This window comes from Bos indicus x Bos taurus, chromosome 2 (genome assembly GCF_003369695.1).
Source record: "Bos indicus x Bos taurus breed Angus x Brahman F1 hybrid chromosome 2, Bos_hybrid_MaternalHap_v2.0, whole genome shotgun sequence".
Classification (NCBI taxonomy): domain Eukaryota; kingdom Metazoa; phylum Chordata; class Mammalia; order Artiodactyla; family Bovidae; genus Bos; species Bos indicus x Bos taurus.
The window spans coordinates 73,541,184-73,560,239 of NC_040077.1; the positions used below are offsets into that span (position 1 = coordinate 73,541,184).

Genomic DNA, 19,056 nt, shown 5'->3' on the forward strand with positions numbered 1-19,056 from the left:
GTGGAAAAGAATATGGAAAAGTATGCATTGGGTTGGTCAAAACATTCATTTGGGGTTTTCTTTAAGATGGTAAGAAAAAACTCGAATGAACTTTTTGGCCAACCCAATATATGTATGTATAACTGAATCACTTTGCTGTATAGAAGAAATGAACACAACATAGTAAATCAACTATATTCCAATAAAATAAATTAAAAAAAAAGATTGAAGGGGGATGAAGGAGTGACCATGGGATAGGAAAGGCCCCAGGTGAAGGGGACCTTGCAAGGGCGCTGGGGCCACATGTACCTGGCTCATCCAGGGACCATTGAGGGATCCAATATGGCTGGAGTCAGGCAAGGAGGGGTGAGGCCAAAAAGGTGGAGAGCAGTGTGATTACAGACGGTCCTGAAAGCCACTGCCAGGAGTTCTACTTTTGCTTGAAGAGAAATGGGAGGGATGTTTTCTGTGTTTATTATATTCTATAGCTGCACTGTCCAGTATGATAACCTCTAACTCCTTGTGGCCACTGAGAACCTGAATTGTGGCTACTTTGAACTGAGTGCATTGTAACTGTAAAATACACGCTGGGCTCAAAGGCCAAATTCAATACTGCTGCTGCTGTTGCTGCTAAGTTGCTTCATTCGTGACCGACTCTTTGCGACCCCATGGACTGTGGCCTGCCAGGCTCCTCTGTCCATGGGATTCTCCAAGCAAGAATACTGGAGTGGGTTGCTGTGCCCTCTTCCAGGGGATTTTCTCAACCCAGAGATCAAACCTGCATTTCCTGTGGTTCCTGCATTATAGGCAGATTCTTTGCTACTCAGCCACTGGGGGAAGCCCAAGTCTGTATTCTTTAGTACAAAAAATAATTTAAAATATCTTCATCATTTTTATATTTGATTACACATTGAAATGGCAATATTTTAGATATATGGACTTTTTTTTCACTTTGTAAAAATAATTCATTTATTTTTATCTGAAATGCAGTGGATTTTTGCCATTTGTTCTTTCTTGTCATATGGGCTATGAAGAAGAGCAGGTTTAAACACGTGTAACTCATTCTGTCACCTCCTGCCCACTGTCTTCTGGACAGCTGTTGTTTTCGCAGCATTTCTTTGTGACAGCAACCAGCAACAGTAGGGGACTTCTGGACTTTGTATTGTCAGACCCTTGCGCAACCTTGGATGGATCTGTGATTGTATCCTTTGCTGCTAAAGCAGTACAGCCTCCACAGGTTGGCAGTTTCTCTCCTATTGGCCTGATCAGAAAATCTTGGGCAAATTGTGAATTCTTCAAGATAGCTGCTGTTTCTTCATCCACTTCAACAGTTTCATCTTTCTTAAATGTTAAATTTGTATCAAATATTGAGTCTTTTTCGTGTCCCATGATTCCTCCATTATAAATAACTTGGCATCTTTTGGTTGGTCCTGTCTTAGGGAATTTGAAGAGGTGAAATGTTACAGAAACAAAGCAGCAGTCACCAATCACGTTTTCTAGATCCTTGTTTTGAACTGTAATGAAATTGGCAATGACCAAACGTGAGGGCAGAAGCCAATTTTTTGGGCAAAGATAGGAAGGTCTTTCTAGTACAAAGTACCACCCAGGCACTCACCCCATAAAACTTTGTGTGTCCTGATTTTTCCTGGCAATTCAAGACTAGCAAAGATGTCACTGAAATATAGCCTTCCACCATGTTTAACATTCAATATATCTCCTGCAGCACTTGCTGTTCATTAGGTACAAGGTTAATGACATAATTGGATATCACAATATCATAACACTCATTCTTGATTCCAGCGTCTTCCAGTTTCTCTATGTAGCCATGAATAAAGGTCACATTGGGTGCCTGGAAGCCATATTTTTCCATGTGATATTCAATGTACTTGTTAGCCACTTCTACCTGACCTCCTGTCATGTCTATTCCAGTGACATGTCCCTTCTCACCAACAAACTAACTAAGAGCATAGCAATCTCAGTTAATTTGACTACCCAGGTCCAAAATCCAGCAGTTTTCCAGACACTCAGAGATGACCAGACCACAGCCATAATACCTCAAGGATGCTTCCTCGTGTATATACTGCAGGGCTTCCTGGCTGTTTTTGCGACCAGCCTGCTGCAGTGACACAGGCATTGGTCTGCTGATACCTTCAGCACCTGCACGTCTTTTTGGATCTCAGTGTCGCGGGGGGTCACCATGTTTCCTCTGTATCCAGGACTTGGGTACCCTTCAGATGGCTCTTGAGGCTAGATAAGTCCAACTCTTTGTGATCCCATGGACTGTACCCCACCTGGCTCCTCTGTCCGTGGGATTCTCCAGGCAAGAAAACTGGAGTGGGTTTCCATGCCCTCCTCCAGGGGATCTTTCCAACCCAGGGGTCAAACTCAGGTCTCCTACATTACAGGCAGATTCTTTACTGATGGAGCCGCCAGGGAAGCTATAGATATCGAATTAAATAAATATATTGTTAAAGTTAATCCAGTTGCTTCATTCTCCTTTCATGGATGTGGCTAGTAGAAAATGCAAGTTTACGGGTGTGATCCCCTCCTATTTCCACTGGACAATCCTGTTCCATAGAGAACAACGGGATTGTTCAGTCACTCAATCATGTCTGACTCTCTGTGACCCCATGGACTGCAGCACACAAAGCTTTCCTGTCCTTCACTATCTCCCTGAGTTTGCTCAAACTCATGTCCATTGAGTCAGTGATGCCATCCAACCACCTCATCCTCTGTCACCTGCTTCTCCTCCTGCCCTCAATCTTTCCCAGCATCAGGGTCTTATCCAACGAGTTGGCTCTTCGTATCAGGTGGCCAAAGTATTGGAGCTTCAGCTTCAGCATCAGTCCTTCCAATGAATATTCAGGGTTGATATCCTTTAGGATTGACTGGTTTGTTTTCCTTGCTGTCCAGATGACTTCAGTTCTATAGATGAGAGTTGGAAGCAAATGGGACCCCTGTGATTGTGTCAGAGGTGAGCAGAAATGGTAGGAGATGGGATATAGATTCACATTTATTTATTTTGGGGCTGTGCTATGTGGCTTGTGGGGTCATAGTTCCCCTACCAGGGACTGAACCTGTGCCTTCAGCAGTGAAAGCTCAGAGTCCTAATCACTGGACCACATGGGAATTCCTAGGATATATTTTGAATCATAAATGATACAGTTTTGGGGACAGACTGGATGGGAGTGTGAGAAGATAACTGTAGGGTTTTTAACTAGGAAACTGAAAGGGTGGAGCTGGGACTGATCAGGTCTCAGCATCAGGTATTGAATTTGAGGTGTCCACAGCACAGCCAAGTAGAGATGCTTGGTAGAGAGTTACAGAGGGGAGTCTGGAATTGGAGGAGAGGGCAGGGCTGAGGAGTGAGCTTGGAGGGGCTGTTTCAAGCCTAAGTCTAGACAAGGACCCCAGGGAAGAGAAGAGGACTGAGCCCCTGGTGCTCCAGCTCTGAGAGGCTGGAGGAAGAGAAGAAACTGCAAAGCAAGCCAAGAATAGATGGGGAATGGGGGACTGGAGGACTGACATCTTACAAGCAGAGCAAAGAAAGAGCTTTCAGGAGGAAGGAGAGGGAAAGAGAGGCAAACACCAGAGAGAAGAGGGCTCTTTTAGTGGAAAGCTGATGGGAAGGTCTGAAGGCAGACCCACCAGGGAGGAATTTGGAGGAGGCAATTGCTGCAATTTTTTTTTTCTAAGAAATTAGTGTAAAAAGGAGCAGAAAACTGGGAAGATAGCATTAAGATTAGGCTATGCATCCAAATGTGAACAGTTGCACCCTTGGGATGATGAATGTGCTTCTTAAAATTTTGTTGTGACTTAAGAAAATAATTCCTATAACAACCAGGTCCATTTTGAGCAGATAAAGTTCTAAAATCAACAGTGGAGTTTGTACAATTTCTTAATAGCAAAACCCTCTAATCAGCTCAGTTCTTAAATACAGAATTGGAAGTTGGGAGCTCCCTATGGATGTTTTCAAATTTCCCTTAAAAAATGGAGTAGCATTATCTTTTTTTCTTGGGCTGAGACACAATATTGAATTTCTTCTTAAATTACTAGGAGCTGGCTTGTCTCTAGAACGGACCTGAACAAATTGACCTACCCTCTATCAATGAAGGGCTTTTAAAAGGATCTTCTTGCCTATCAGCCTTTTTTAAACAAATATTTTTAATTGAAGGATAATTGATTTACAATATTGTGTTGGTTTCTGCCACACAGCAACGTGGATCTGCCATAGGTACACATATGTCCCCTCCTTCTTGAACCTCCCTCCCACCTCCTACCCCATCCCAACCCTCTAGGTTGTCATAGAGCCCTGGTTTGAGTTCCCTCAGTCATACAGCAAATTCCCGTTGGCTATTTATTTTACATATAGTAGCGTATATACTTCCATGCTACTCTCTCCATTCGTCCCACCCTCTCTGCCCCACCCCCGCTCCTGTGTCCATAAGTTTGTTCTTTATGTCTGTGTCTCCTTTGCTATGCTGCAAATAGGATCATCAGTATCATTTTTCTAGATCTCATACATATGTGTTAAAATACGATATTTATTTTTCTCTTCTGACTTACTTCACTCTGTATAATGAGCTCTAGTTTCATCCACCTCATTAGCACTGACCAAATTTGTTCCTTTTCCTTTTTATGCCTGAGTAATACTCCACACACACACACACACACACACACACACACACACACATGAAGTGAAGAGAAGTCTCTCAGTTGTGTCCAACTCTTTGTGACCCCATGGACTGTAGCCTGCCAGGCTCCTTTGTGCATGGGACTTTCCAGGCAAGAATACTGGAGTGGGTTGCCATTTCCTTCTCCAGGGGATCTTCGTGGCCCAAGGATTGAACCCGGGTCTCCTGCACTGTAGGGAGACTCTTTACTGTCTGAGCTACCAGGGAAGCCCATATATATATAACACAGCTTCTTTATCCATTCATCTGCTGATAGATATCTATGTTGCTTCCATGTTCTAGCTATTGTAAATAGTGCTGCAATGAACATTGTGGTACATGTGTCTTGTTCAATTATGGTTTTCTCAGTGCCATTTAGTCTTTTAGTGTGAAAGTCAAGGGGAAATTCCCTATGTCAGGATTATTCCCATGTGAATGGTACTTAGGCCAGTATTTGGTGCAGCCCCTGTTTTTACTTGAGAAGTGATTATTCACAGTAAAATAGTGATAGCTGCTATTCACTGAGTGTTCAACACAGGCCAGATATGATGTTAAGAACTTTATCTACATTTATCGATATTAATATAATCAGCATACAAACCTATGAGTTAGATATTCTTATTATGTCCTTTTTGATGGCTAAGGTAGCTAAAACTCAGAGATCACATAGGTGGTAGGGCCAGATTTGCCTGATCAAAGTTCAGGTTCCAGTCTACTCTCAGGGGTGACCAAAACGGGGTGAAACCTCCCTCCCCCTCCAGGCCTCTCCTGTGGGTAGGTAGGGAGGCAGTGCACTGGCGACTCCGCTGTGGCTGCCATTGGGAAGTTTTCAGTCAAGATTTTAGAATAAGCAAGAAATGTATTTTCTTACTGAAGGAAGAGTTTTCATGCCTTCAGAGCTTAAAAACTAGTCAAGAAAAGTGCTCAGTACTGTCTGTAACCTTGGCCTGTGATAGAGTTTTGGCAAGTCCAGTCTCTGGTATCACTAAGAGGGGGTCAAGCCCTCCATTTATCTCTGTGTCAGAGGGAGTTGCATCTTAGCAATGGGAGAAAATGTCTTAAATTCCTTGAAGAAGACAAACAAAGAAACTGAAATAAATAAATAAAGGGAAAAAAATCCCAGAAACAAAAAGAAAACAAACTTTTTTCGGTTGTGTATCCAAAAATTATTCCTGTGGTATTTTGATTCCCCAAATAAAAGACCCTCATACTGTTGAGTTCCATTGAAAAATGTCCCTTGTGAACCACACTGTTGGTGGAAATGGAAGTTGGCATAGCCACTGTGGAAAACAGTATGGAGGCTCCTCAGAAAACTAAAAATAGAACTACCATATGATTCAGCAATTATATGAGCATATATCCAGACAAAACTCTAATCTAAAAGGATATGGCACCTTTATTTTCATAGCAGCACTATTCACATGGAAATAACCTAAATGTCCATTGACAGATGACTGGATAAAGAATGGAATATATACACAATGGAATACTACTAAGCCATAAAAAGAATGAAACAATGGCATTTGCAGCAACATGGATGGACCTAGAGATTATCATACTAAGTGTAATGAGTCAGATAGAGAAAGACAAATACCATATGACATCAATTATATGTGAAATCTAAAATATGGCACAGATGAATCTAACTGCAAAACAGAAACAGACTTACAGACACAGAGAACAGACTGGTTGCCAAGGGGTGGGGGCGGGGGGAGGGGGTAGCTTAAGATTGGTGGAAACAAACTATTATATAGAGACTGGATAAACAACAAGGCCCTACTGTACAGCACAGGGAACTATATTCAACAGCCTTATGAAAAACCATATGGAAAAGAATATGAAAAAGAATGTATATATATATATATATATATATATAACTGAATCACTTTGCTGTACTGCAGAAATAAACACAAGATTATAAATCAACTATACTTCATTCACTTTTCACTTTCATGCACTGGAGAAGGAAATGGCAACCCACTCCAGTGTTCTTGCCTGGAGAATCCCAGGGACAGGGGAGCCTGGTGGGCTGCCGTCTATGGAGGTCGCACAGAGTCGGACACGACTGAAGCGACTTAGCAGCAGCAGCAGCAGCATACTTCATTAAAAAAAGGAAATAAAATGTGCCAGTCCAGGTTCGATGCACGATACTGGATGCTTGGGGCTGGTGCACTGGGACGACCCAGAGGAAGGTATGGGGAGGGAGGAGGGAGGAGGGTTCAGGACGAGGAACACATGTATACCTGTGGCGGATCCATTTTGATATTTGGCAAAACTAATACAATATTGTAAAGTTTAAAAATAAAATAAAATTTAAAAAAAAGAAATGCTAAAAAAAATAAATAAAATAAAAAGTCAAAAAAAAAAAAGAAATAAAATGTCCCTTGTTATTACACAGATTTGATTGTTTTGCTAGCTAGTGACAACCCTATAGAGTGTATTCTACAGCAAGTTCGATAAATAGAATAAACACTTCCACTGTTTCCTCTGCTGCTGCTGCTAAGTCGCTTCAGCCGTGTCCGACTCTGTGCGACCCCATAGACAGAAGCCCACCAGGCTTCTCCGTCCCTGGGATTCTCCAGGCAAGAACACTGGAGTGGGTTGCCATTTCCTTGTCCAATGCAGGAAAGTGAAAAGTGAAAGTGAAGTCGCTCAGTTGTGTCCGACTCTTCGAGACCCCATGGACTGCAGCCTCCTCCGTCCATGCGATTTTCCAGGCAAGAGTACTGGAGTCGGTTGCCATTGCCTTCTCTGACTGTTTCCTCTAGTCTCCCCTTTATGAAAGGGAGTAATAACATCCCTTACAGTCTGGAGCTAATGTAAGTGTTCAGCATGTTGGCCGCCCATAATAAAGTCTTGGTAAATGTTAGCTGACATTAATAATAAATTCATACTAGATGACTGCCATAATTAGCATATCAAACCCTGGCCTAAGCATCACACCCTACTTCTTGAGCTAAAATACCTTCTTTGTAGGTAAATTGTGCTTGGGAGATGTTTAACAGTTTTGTTCTTTTAAATAGGTAAATATTTCTCCCATAATTTGATTTACTCTGTAAGATGAACCCAGTTAATTATTTGTCCCTCTGATGGAAGCATCAATTTTATATATCTAAATTTGTATGGATTCAACATTAGTGGAGAAAATCTGAATTGACCAAAGTGGCTGTAGGTTGCAGACTGCAAACATACTCAGGCGTCTAGAGAAAGTAGAGCTTCTTTAAGCTGTCCATAAATGCAGTGTTCCTTTAAATTAACTTTAAGTCTTTCTAGGTTTAAAATAGTGTGGCCTGATTAATTTGTTAGGTAACATATTCAAAAAAATTTTTGATGCATTTCAAGCTTATTTTATTATTATTATTATTATTAGCAACATTTTTGGCTGCCCTGTGGCATGTGGGATACTAGTTCACTGACCAGAGGTCGAATCCTAGCACCCTGCCTTGGAAGTGTGGAGTCCTAACCACTGGACCACCAAGGGAGTCCCAACATATTCAAACCTTTAAGGAAAAAAAATGTTAGTCTTTTAATCCCCACCTTTCTCCCCTCCGATCTTCTCTCCAAGGTGGCATCTGGTATCCTGGGGTGAAGGGAGTCAAGTTGGATCCCTGCCCTCATCTGATACCCACTCTCCTACTCCCATCACCTGCCAGAAGCCTCCTCTCCTCAGGATTCCCTGGGCCAGAAGGGGGGCTTTTCCTTCCTTTTCTGAGCAGATCTCCTACCCAGGCCTGGCTTCTAACGTATCAGATAGATTCTAAAGAAATGTACTCAGTCATAAAAAAGAACAAAATAATGCCATCTGCAGCAACAAGGATGGACTTAGAGATTGTCATTGTGAGTAAAGTAAGTCAGAAAGACAGATATCACATGATATCACTTATAATTGAAATCTAAAAAAGCTATTTGTAAATAGGTAAAAATGAACCTATTTACCAAACAAATAGACGCACAGATGTAGAAATCAAACTTACGGTTATCAAGGGGCAAAGCCGGTGTGAGATGAGTTGGGAGATAAGGATTGACATATACACATTACTATGTATAAAATAGATAACTACTAAGCACCTACTATATAGCACAGGGAACCTTACCCAGTACTCTGTGATGACCTATATGGAAACAGAATCTAAATAAGAGTGGATATATGTATATGTATAACTGATTCACTTTGCTGTACACGGGAAACTAACTCAAGAATGTAAATCAACTTTCAGCTTAAAAAAAATGTACAGTGTGAGGGTTGTGAGTTAAATTTTATTTGGGGCAAAATGAGGACCTCTGCCCGGGAGACAGTACCTCAGTTGGCTCTAAGAATCTGATCCAAAGAGGCAGTGGGGGAAGGATATGTGATTTTGGTGAAGGGGGAATACATGCAATCAAGTACATATTTTTCCAGATGGTTTTTACCAATCTTGTGACGCTTTTGCTAGTCACAAGGAACAGTCATTATCATGAATGATTTTAGTGTTTTTCTAGATATGGGGAGATACAAGAATTGGGCTCATGAAATCGGTTCCTGAAAATATCTAACTAATATCTAACTATCTGGAGACCTGTTTTGCCAGGTCCTTTCCTGCCCACTCCACTCCCCTTGAGCACAGAGTGCCTCACTTCTGGTCTCCACCCTGAGTTCTTCTTAGAGAGTGTTGAAGATCAACAGCTACAGCAGCACATGTTTTAATCCTGTAGAGGTAGATGGCAAGTGACAACTTGTAGCTGACACAACTATACTCCAATAAAATGTAGTTGAAAAAAAGACATGTAGCAAATCCTTTCTTGTCTTTTTTTGTAATGCCTGACTTCTAAGCCTATGGTTTTGTTAAAGAGTTTGTGGCCTGGCCACCTTCTGCCATGGAGCAGTGAGCCCCAAGCCCAGGAAATGGAGGGTTGCAAATGGAAAAGGAGAAGATGGGGTTAAAACACCCTGATGGAACATTCACATGATGTCATCCCTGCAACTGTGTCTTGGAAATGAGCGAGGAGCTGGCCATCCAAATGGCCACATTAACTTGGGTAATTGCCATCTGTAAGTAACATGTGAAAATGGAAGGATGTGCCAGATGGTTCATAACTGCTGTGGCGATAGAATTAACAATGATTAGAAAGCTGACGGGTGGTACACCAAACACCAGGAGTTGCAGTGAGCAAACTCAGTCATCATTGGAAAAGGAAGAACACCAAGGGGGCTTGTCAAAGTCTGCATGCACTGAAGTTCCTGTATGGATCCAAGATTTCGCCTGTGCTTATTCCTGCTTCATGAAGACTATCTGCTTCCTCGTACTAGCATCATTTAACATCCCAAGGACAGGGTGTCAGTCAAATTCAGGGAAAAATGAGTAGCTAGAATTAATAAGGGGAATGTTGATTTTTATTTATTAGTTTCCATTCTCCTGGTTATTCAAATAGACCCATGTACTCTCACTCCCCTACTCACCTTGGTCTGTTCAGCTCTGGTAGCTTTATCCCTCCCTCTCTCCCCCTTCCTCCCTGCTTCCCTCCCTCCCTCCATTTTCCTGACTAAAGCCATTCAGGCACCAGGGAAACAGCCCCTCAGAAACTTTGAGTCTCCGTCCCCAGCATAACAGTAGACCATGTTGGAAGGTGATGCTGGTCTGAGGCCTATGTCATCGCATATTTTGCAGATGAACACTGTTTTGGGACACAAGGAGGGTCTGAGTTGCAGACGCACTTGGTAAAGGAAAAGAAAAGCTAATTAAGTTGTCAAATTTTCCCTTGAAGACAGACTAATTAAATTGTCAAATTCTCTCTCTCAGAACACGTGAATACTACAGTCTTACAAAACAGTGTCATTTTCCAATAGTGTCGACACCCGTTTTCTTTCTTTTTTTCACGTTCCAATTAGAAGGACTCACCGATTAGTCCAGTATTCACAAGCATTGCATGTGATGGCTGACGAACATTTTGCAATATTGCATGCATGTCTAGATATAACACTGCAAAACACGATACTCTACTTTGGCATTTATATAGATAGTGAATACCAGAATCACGAATAATTTTATATATAAATGAATCATTAAAATTTTTAAATTAAATTTGAAAAAATTAAAAAAGCTTTAAGTACATTTGATTTTAAAATTTGGTATTTGTTACTTATGTTTCCCTAGCTTCAATAGATAATTTTACTTATTTTTGAAGAAAAAGAACTTCTTGGGAAATTTAGGAACAATATGTTAAATTTTTCACTGATATGTTTGAAGAAAATAGATTTAAATTTTGTGTACATTGAATACAATTCCATTTTTAAAAATTATTCCTTCTATCATTACTGATGATGGAAAACAAATGATGTGTAAGCCTTTAACATATGATTTTAATAAAATAAAGAGAATTGGAAAAGTAGAAAGAGGCAGGATTGGGGTGAAGGATGGGGGCTTCCTATGTTCAACCAGTCAGAGCTATTCATACAGTTATTTTATAAATTGAAATATACTGGGACTTCCCTGGCAGTCCAGTGGTTGGGACTTTGCCTTCCATTGCAGGGGGTGCGAGTCCAATCCCGGGTTGGACAGCAAGATCCCACATGCCTCATGGCCAAAAAACCAAAACATAAAAGAGAAGCAATATTGCAACAAATTCAATAGAGATTTAAAAAATGGTTCACATAAAAAATAACAGTAAAATAAATAAATAAAATTGAAATATACTTGATATACAATATTATGTTAATTTCAGGTGTACTACATAGTGATCTGACATTTGCACACATTATGAAGTGATCACCATAAGTCTAGTAATCATCTGTCTCCATGCAAAGTTATTACCATATTATGAACCATATTCCTTACACTGTATGTTACATCCCTGCAGCTTATTTATTTTATGACTGGAGGTTTGTAACTGTTAATCCCCTTCACCTTTTTCACATCCCTCTCTCTACTTGTTTGTCCTTTGTACCTGTATGTTTTTATTTTGTTTCATTTTGATTGTTTTATTTTTTAGATTCCACACAGAAGTGAGATCCTTCGTTGTTTGTCTGATTTCCTTCACTTAGCACAATACCCTTTAGAGTCACCCATGTTGTAGCAAATGGCAAGATTTCATTTTTTATGGCTAATATCCCATTGTAGACGTATACCACAAATTATTTACCAGTCAGACACTTAGGTTCTTTCTATATCTTGGCTTTGGCTCAGTGGTAAAGAATCGAGCTGCCTGTGCAGGAGATGCAGGAGACTCCAGTTTGATCCCTGAGTGTGGAAGATCCCCTGGAGGAGGAAATGGCAACCCATTCCAGTATTCTTGCCTGGGTAATCCCATGGACAGAGGAGCCTAGAGGGTTACAGCCCATAAGGTTTCAGAGTCAGACACAACTGAGCACACATGCATATCTTGGCTACTATTGTAAAGAAGACTGCAATAAATATTGATATGCATATATATATATTTAATTAGTGTCTTTGTTTTCTTCATGTAAATACCCAAAAGTGAAATTGCTGGATCATATGGTAGCTCTAGTTTTAATCTTTTGAGGAGTCTCCATACTATTTTCCATAGTAGCTGAATCGATTTACATTCCCATTAATAGTACGTGGTTCCATTTTCTCCATGTCCTCAACAACACTTTTTATTTCGTGCCTTTTTGATAATAGCCATTCTTTTTTTTTTTAATCTGCATTTAATTAGTGATTAGTGATGTTGAACCAACTTTTCATATGTCTGTTGACTATCTGACTGTCTTTGGAAAAATGTCTATTCAAGTCCTCTGCCCATTTTAAAAATTGGGTTGATTTTTTAAAATTGGGGTTGTTTGCTTGATATTGAGTTGTATGAATTTTTGTATATTTTGGGTATTAGCCCGTTTTTGAATATATCATTTACAAATATCTTTTCCCTTTCAGTGAGCCGCCTTTTCATTTTGGTGTGCAAAAGCTTTTTAGATTGATGTAGTCTTTTTTATTTTTGCTTTTATTTCCCTTGCCCAAAGAGAAAGATCCAGAAAAATATTGCTAAGGCATATGTCAAAGAATGTAATGCTATGTTTCTTCTACTAGGAATTTTATGGTTTCAGGTCATACATTTAAGTCTGATCCATTTTGAGTTTATTTTTGCATATGGTGAAAATAGTTTGATTTGATTATTTTGCATACAGCTCTTTAGCTTTCCCACATCATTTACTGAAGAGGCTGTATTTTCCCTCTTGTCATAGAATTGCTGACCATGTAAGTGTGAGTTTATTTCTGGACTCTATCTTGTTCCATTGATCAATGTGTCTCTTTGTGCCAAAACCATAGTGTTTTGATTACTGTAACTTTGTATGATACTTTGAAGTCAGGGAGTGTGATATTTCCAGCTTTGTTCTTTCTCAAGATGGAGATGAGTTAGGGATGCAAGGATGGTTTAACATCTGCAAGTCAATCAATGTGATAGCACATTAACAAATTGAAGAATAAAAATTACATAATCTTCTCAACAGATGCAGAAAAGTCTGATGAAATTCAAATCCATTCATGATAAAAACTCTCAACAATGTTGGTATCAGATCAGATCAGTCACTCAGTCGTGTCCGACTCTTTGCGACCCCGTGAATCGCAGCACGCCAGGCCTCCCTGTCCATCACCAACTCCCGGAGTTCACTCAGACTCACGTCCATCGAGTCAGTGATGCCATCCAGCCATCTCATCCTCTGTCGTCCCCTTCTCCTCCTGCCCCCAATCCCTCCCAGCATCAGAGTCTTTTCCAATGAGTCAACTCTTTGCACAAGGTGGCCAAAGTACTGCAGTTTCAGCTTTAGCATCATTCCTTCCAAAGAAATCCCAGGGCTGATCTCCTTCAGAATGGACTGGTTGGATCTCCTTGCAGTCCAAGGGACTCTCAAGAGTCTTCTCCAACACCACAGTTCAAAAGCATCAATTCTTCGGCGCTCAGCCTTCTTCACAGTCCAACTTTCACATCCATACATGACCACAGGAAAAATCAATGTTGGTATAGAGGGAGCATATCTTGACATTATTAAAGTCATATGTGACATACCCACAGCTAACATCATACTCTGGTAAAAAGCTGAAAGCATTTCCTCTAAGAATTTTCACTGTATTCATCCATCCTTTCCCCAAGTTTGGTGAGCATCTTTTAATCATTACCTTGAACTCTTTAGATTGTTTATCTCTACTTTAATTCTTCTTCTAATAGTGTATTTTATTTTACCTTAATTTTTATTTATTTATTTAGCTGCACTAGGTCTTGGTTGTGGCATATGGGATCTTCCATCTTCATTGTGGCATACTGGATCTTTAGTTGTGGCAAGTGGGATCTAGCTCCCTGACCAGAAATCAAAGGATGACCCTTTGCATTAAGAACACAGAGTCTTAGCCACTGGACGACCAGGGAAGTTCTGTTTAGTTCTTTTTTCTGAAGTTATGTCCCGTTTCTTTGTTTGGAACATATTCCTCCTGTCTCTACATTTTGTCCAACTCTGTGTTTATCTTTATGTGTTAGGTAGGTTAGTTATGTTTCCCAACCTTGGAGAAGTGGCCTTATATAGATGTCTGATGAAGCCCAGCAGTATGCTTCTCTCTGGCCACCAGAGTATATGCTCTAGGGGTGTGTTGGCTGTGAGGGTCCTTCTCTTGTGGCAGGCTGACTTCAGTGGATGTGTTGGTAGGCAGGGTTGGCTCCTGGCCTGGTTGTCTGTGAGATCATGCCTTGTGTAATGGCCATGGGCCACTGGAGGGCAAGGTAGGCTTTCTCTATGGTTGGCTGTGTAGCTCAGGATGTCCTGGGGCTGGCGCTGGTCCACTGGAGGATAGAGCTGGGTCTGCAACACTAATCGGCTAGAGAAAAGCTTCCAAGATGGTGTTTGCCAGCGCTGGTGTTTCATGGTAGAGTGAACACCCCTAGATGGCTGTTGCCAACATCAGTGTCCCTTGGGGGAAATCTCAGTTGCCTCCTTTCTCTCTGGGAAGCTCTTCAAGATCAATTAGTGTCAGACCCAGGCTACTTTCAAACTGCCACCTCTGCACTGGGACTTAGAATGGGTGAGATTTTGCACGCACCCTTTGTGAGCAGAGATTCTGTGTTTCCTGTAGTCCTCCAGTTCTCTTGAACATAAGCCCTGCTGGTTTTGAAAGCTAGATGTTCTCGGGGCTCCTCTTTCTAGCGTAGGGCTGGGGAACCCATGTGGGCTCAGAATTCTCACTCCTTCAGGAGGACCTCTGAGATTATAATGTTCCTCCTTATGCAGGTTGCTGACGCAAGGGTGTGAATCCAGATATGCTATGTCTCTATTCCTCCCACACATCTCATTGTGTCTTTAATTGTGGAAAATCTTTTCTGCTAGTCATCAGGTTGTTCTCATAGATAGTTGGTTTGTAAGTAGTATAATTTTGGCATACATTGATTGGTTGTGGTCTGAGTTAGTTGTAGGATCTTTTCAGTGGTTTGAATGTCCGGAGCAGAACTGCCCAACAGAAACAGAATGTGAGGCACATATATAATTGAAAATGTTATAGAAGTTACATTAAAAAAAAAAAGAGAAACATTCAATTCTAATAAAATATTTTAACTTATCAAGTAATGACTAAACATTATTAATGAGTTAATTAATTTTTCATCTTTAGTCTTAGAAATCTGGGGTGTATTTCACACTGAGAGCATCTCTTCATATGGACTGACCACACTGTGAGTGCTCAGTGGACACATGGCCATGGTGATCATGGTGGACAGTGCAGGTCTGGAGCCTTATTTGGAATTCTATCTGAGAAGCCTAAGAGATTTATGACCCTCTGCAACCAGGATCACATAAACGTCGTTGTCCCTGGCTTTCCTCCTGGGCTGCATGGTCAGTTAGCTCTCTTTCATGGCTGTCACAAAGTCAAATCCACAAGATGTGAGTGACCACCCTGAATTTATTTCTCAGAGGATTTTCAGCTCCTACAAGGTAAAAGACCAGAAGAACTGGAGCCCCAACCACAGAGGAGATAAAAAAGTATCCAAAGACCCCTCAGCCCACAGATTTTTGCCAACAGACAATTTTCCATATCCCAGTAATGGCTCCATGGAAGCTAAAAATTGGAAACACTTTGTTTTCACAGTTGGGCTTCCTTGATGGCTCAGATGGTAAAGAATCTGCCTGCAATGCAGGAGACTTGGGTTCAGTCCCTGGGTTGGGAAGATCCCCTGGAGAAGGGAATGGGTACTCACTCCAGTGTTCTTGCCTGGAGAATCCCATGGACAGAGGAGCCTGGTGGGCTACAGTCCATAGGGTCGCAAAGAGCTGGACTGAGAGACTAACACTTTCAGTTTCATTTTATTTTCACAATGACGTTGATTCTCTCAAAAAGATAACACCTGAATGAGTGTTTTTACCATCCTCTTGACATGGAAAAAACAGTGCTTTTGAAATGACATTCCAGTACGAATCCTCTGGTTCTGAAGAAAGTGAACTTTTTATGGTCAAAGAAGGTACCAGGAATTTGAATTTTAAACTTGACTGCTGAGGAATAAAGATCAGAATTTCAGCTTGGAATGTGCTAAATCCACCAATGTCTCTCAGCATTTGCTGTGGCCACTTTCTTTTTACACATTTAAATCTTCTTCCCTAATTTTACCTGTGTTCTTCTGAACGATCATATCTTGGAGCCTGATTTAGAAATAAATGTAATGGTTAACAACTGGCCGTTGAGTCAGTAGAATTTTTTTTTTTCTTCTTGTAGTGGGATGATCATGGCAGGATATTTCCTCATGGCCAGGAAATAGATAAACATGTTTCCTCATGTGTAAGGAGAGAAATAATCATAGTTTTTATTTCCTAAATTTTCATGAGGATTCAAAAAATAATACACATGATGCATTTAGCACAGTGACTGCCCATGTCAAATTGAATAAATGTTGACTGCTATTAACATCTCTTGAGCATTTGTGTCTAACTGGTTGACCACCTGTAGGTTGATGTAAATCTACTTCTTGGTATATGGAACTGGTTGATTCCTAAGTAAAAATCTTGACATCCTGACAATCTGTCTCATTTGTATGAAGGTGAATCAGCCCAAGGTTCACCAGGGTGTTGCCACCTATTTATTTTTTTCTCCCTATTTTCTTTGTCCTCCTTTTCATCTCTTCACTATTATCTTCTCAGTTTCTCTCCCCCCAACTTTTTAAAAACATTTTAAAACTTTTTATTTGTGTTAAAAATATGTGCATTGCAGTATTTAAAACATTGTAACAAAAAGGAAATGACCCTCTAAACTGGACTTCACAGCCCACAGGACATCTTGGACCAGCTTGCTTTTTACTCTAGAGTTCACAGTCGTCCTACCCAACTCTCTCCTTCACCAACAATTTTTTTCCCTTCCAGTCAGACAGGCAGATGAAAAAGGCAGGCCATGGCCTACTCATTGCTAGTAGTTCTCCTTTCTTTATGTGTAAAAAGATGGCACAGTCATGTAAACTTGATCCAACCTCTTTGTCTCTTGCAAAGCTAAACAGCTAAAAGAAGTAAAATAAGAAGGCATTGCTGTGGAATGTACAGCGCATACTGGCAGCACATGTTTCATTATGACTTGCCTGCTTGCTTCTCCCATTCAATAGTTTCTTTTGAAGGCAGTGGATTTTTCTCTTGTGTTTCTGTTTTCTTCAATTTCGATTTATCGGACTACTCAATCTCAGCCATATCGGGTTTGTCAGACATGGTTGCAGAGGGAGCCGAGCAAGCTGCGAAGGAGAGAAATATGGTCTGCAATGGCCGATGAGTGCTCTCTTTCTCCCTTTTTCTTGGTTATTTTCAGCTATGACTTAGGGATACTGGTACCCTCAGTGGGCACTGCCTCACCTGCCAGGGCAAGTGCTGCAGATGACTCTTAAACTCTGCCTTTGCATGTTGGTTTCTTCCTTTTTTTGGCTTGTTTCTTTTCTTGTAGATGATGGCCATGCAGTAATCCTGAGATGAGAGCTGAAACCTTCAATTGGCTCAGTGTGGGTTTTCCAGAAATAGTCTCTGATGTTGTGCTAGATGATGATAATTGAAGGCAGGAATGCTCTATTTATACATTTCTTGCAGGGCTCACCTACCCCATCATCCTGGCCCAGCCCCAGCCTCTTTGTGAAGCTGTATAATACTCCTCCACAGGGACACCTGTGGCAGATGTGACGATGTGACAGGACAATGGAGTGGCTGCTCTGGGAAGAAACACAGGGGGAAGGGCCACCCAGGAGTGTTGTCTCAGTGAGACCACGGGTAATTAGGAGGCTGGCAGGGGGCACAGGTAGCAGAACTGGGGATATTGAGGTCCAGTGGGGATCGAAAGATCAAAGCCAAGGATGCGGGTGAGACTCAAAGGCCAAATGTCAGGCTGCAACCAGGTGTGCGAGAGCCCTAGGAATCAGAGGTCAAGGGGAGCCAGTGGTCAAAAGTCAGGGGTGTAACTAGAGATCAACACTTCATCAGCTGTTTCTTTAGACAGGTGGCCTCCATCATGTTTCCTTCTGGGCAAGATGCTGATCATGCATGTGACAGATCAGGGTATGGAGGTGGGTGGAGGTATTGGATTGAGTGGTATGGGATCGAATGAAGGCAGATTTGAACATTTTGGTGAAAGAATTGGTGTTAGATGTTGTTACGGGCTAAATGTTTGTGTCTCCCCCAAAATTTGTATGTTGAAGTCCTAAGCCCTCATTGTGATTACATTTGAAGATAAGGTCTTTATGGAGGTAATAAGTGTCCTTATAAGAAGAGAAAGACCTCTCCTTCTCTTTCTCCTCTTTGTCAACATATAGCCAGAGGCAGCCATCTACAAGTTAAGGACAGGGCTTTCACCGGATCCCATCATGCTGGTGTTCTGATCTCAGACTTCAGGGTTCCAGAGCCACGAGAAATACATTTTTTGCTGTTTATAAGTCATCCAGTCTATGATATTTTGTTATGAAAGCCATAGCCCTAGGTTAAAATAGATGTAAGGTTTGGTTTTGGAGGTGTGTAGAGAAAGGAAAGAGTGTGCCCTTGGAGACACAGGCAGTGAGGGCCAGCTGTCACAAGGTTCCAGTCAAGACTAGCATCTCCAAGAAGGGGATGTAAAAAGCAAGATGGGGTCCCAGCGCCAAAGATATTTGGGAGACCACCAAAGGCAAAACAAATACTTTCCCCAAAGCAACTGAGTTTCCTTGGAACACAAGATCCAAATAGCAAGAAAACTTGGGCCAATCACTGAGGCTGGTCACATCTCTTTAAATTCGAACTGGAGAGCCTGAGTGGGAAGGGAAAGAAGGGGAGCATAAAGTATATCCAGATACAGAGAAAGTAGAGTACAGAGGTTGAGAGTGAGCAAGGACTGACAGCTAAAATTTTTGTCTATTGAAGAGTGAAGCATATAGAAAGGATGTAAGAGACAGAAGCCCAGATCTGTGAATGGCTGGACCCTTCCCTTCATCCAGGTTTTGTTCAAAT

At 41.3% G+C, this 19,056-nt stretch overlaps 2 pseudogenes; both read right to left on the reverse strand.

The window, feature by feature from the left end:
• Positions 1–1,038: 1,038 nt before the first annotated feature.
• On the reverse strand, positions 1,039–2,178 carry LOC113900272 (annotated as a pseudogene).
• A 14,991-nt stretch (positions 2,179–17,169) lies between these two features.
• On the reverse strand, positions 17,170–17,304 carry LOC113880945 (annotated as a pseudogene).
• Positions 17,305–19,056: the final 1,752 nt, after the last annotated feature.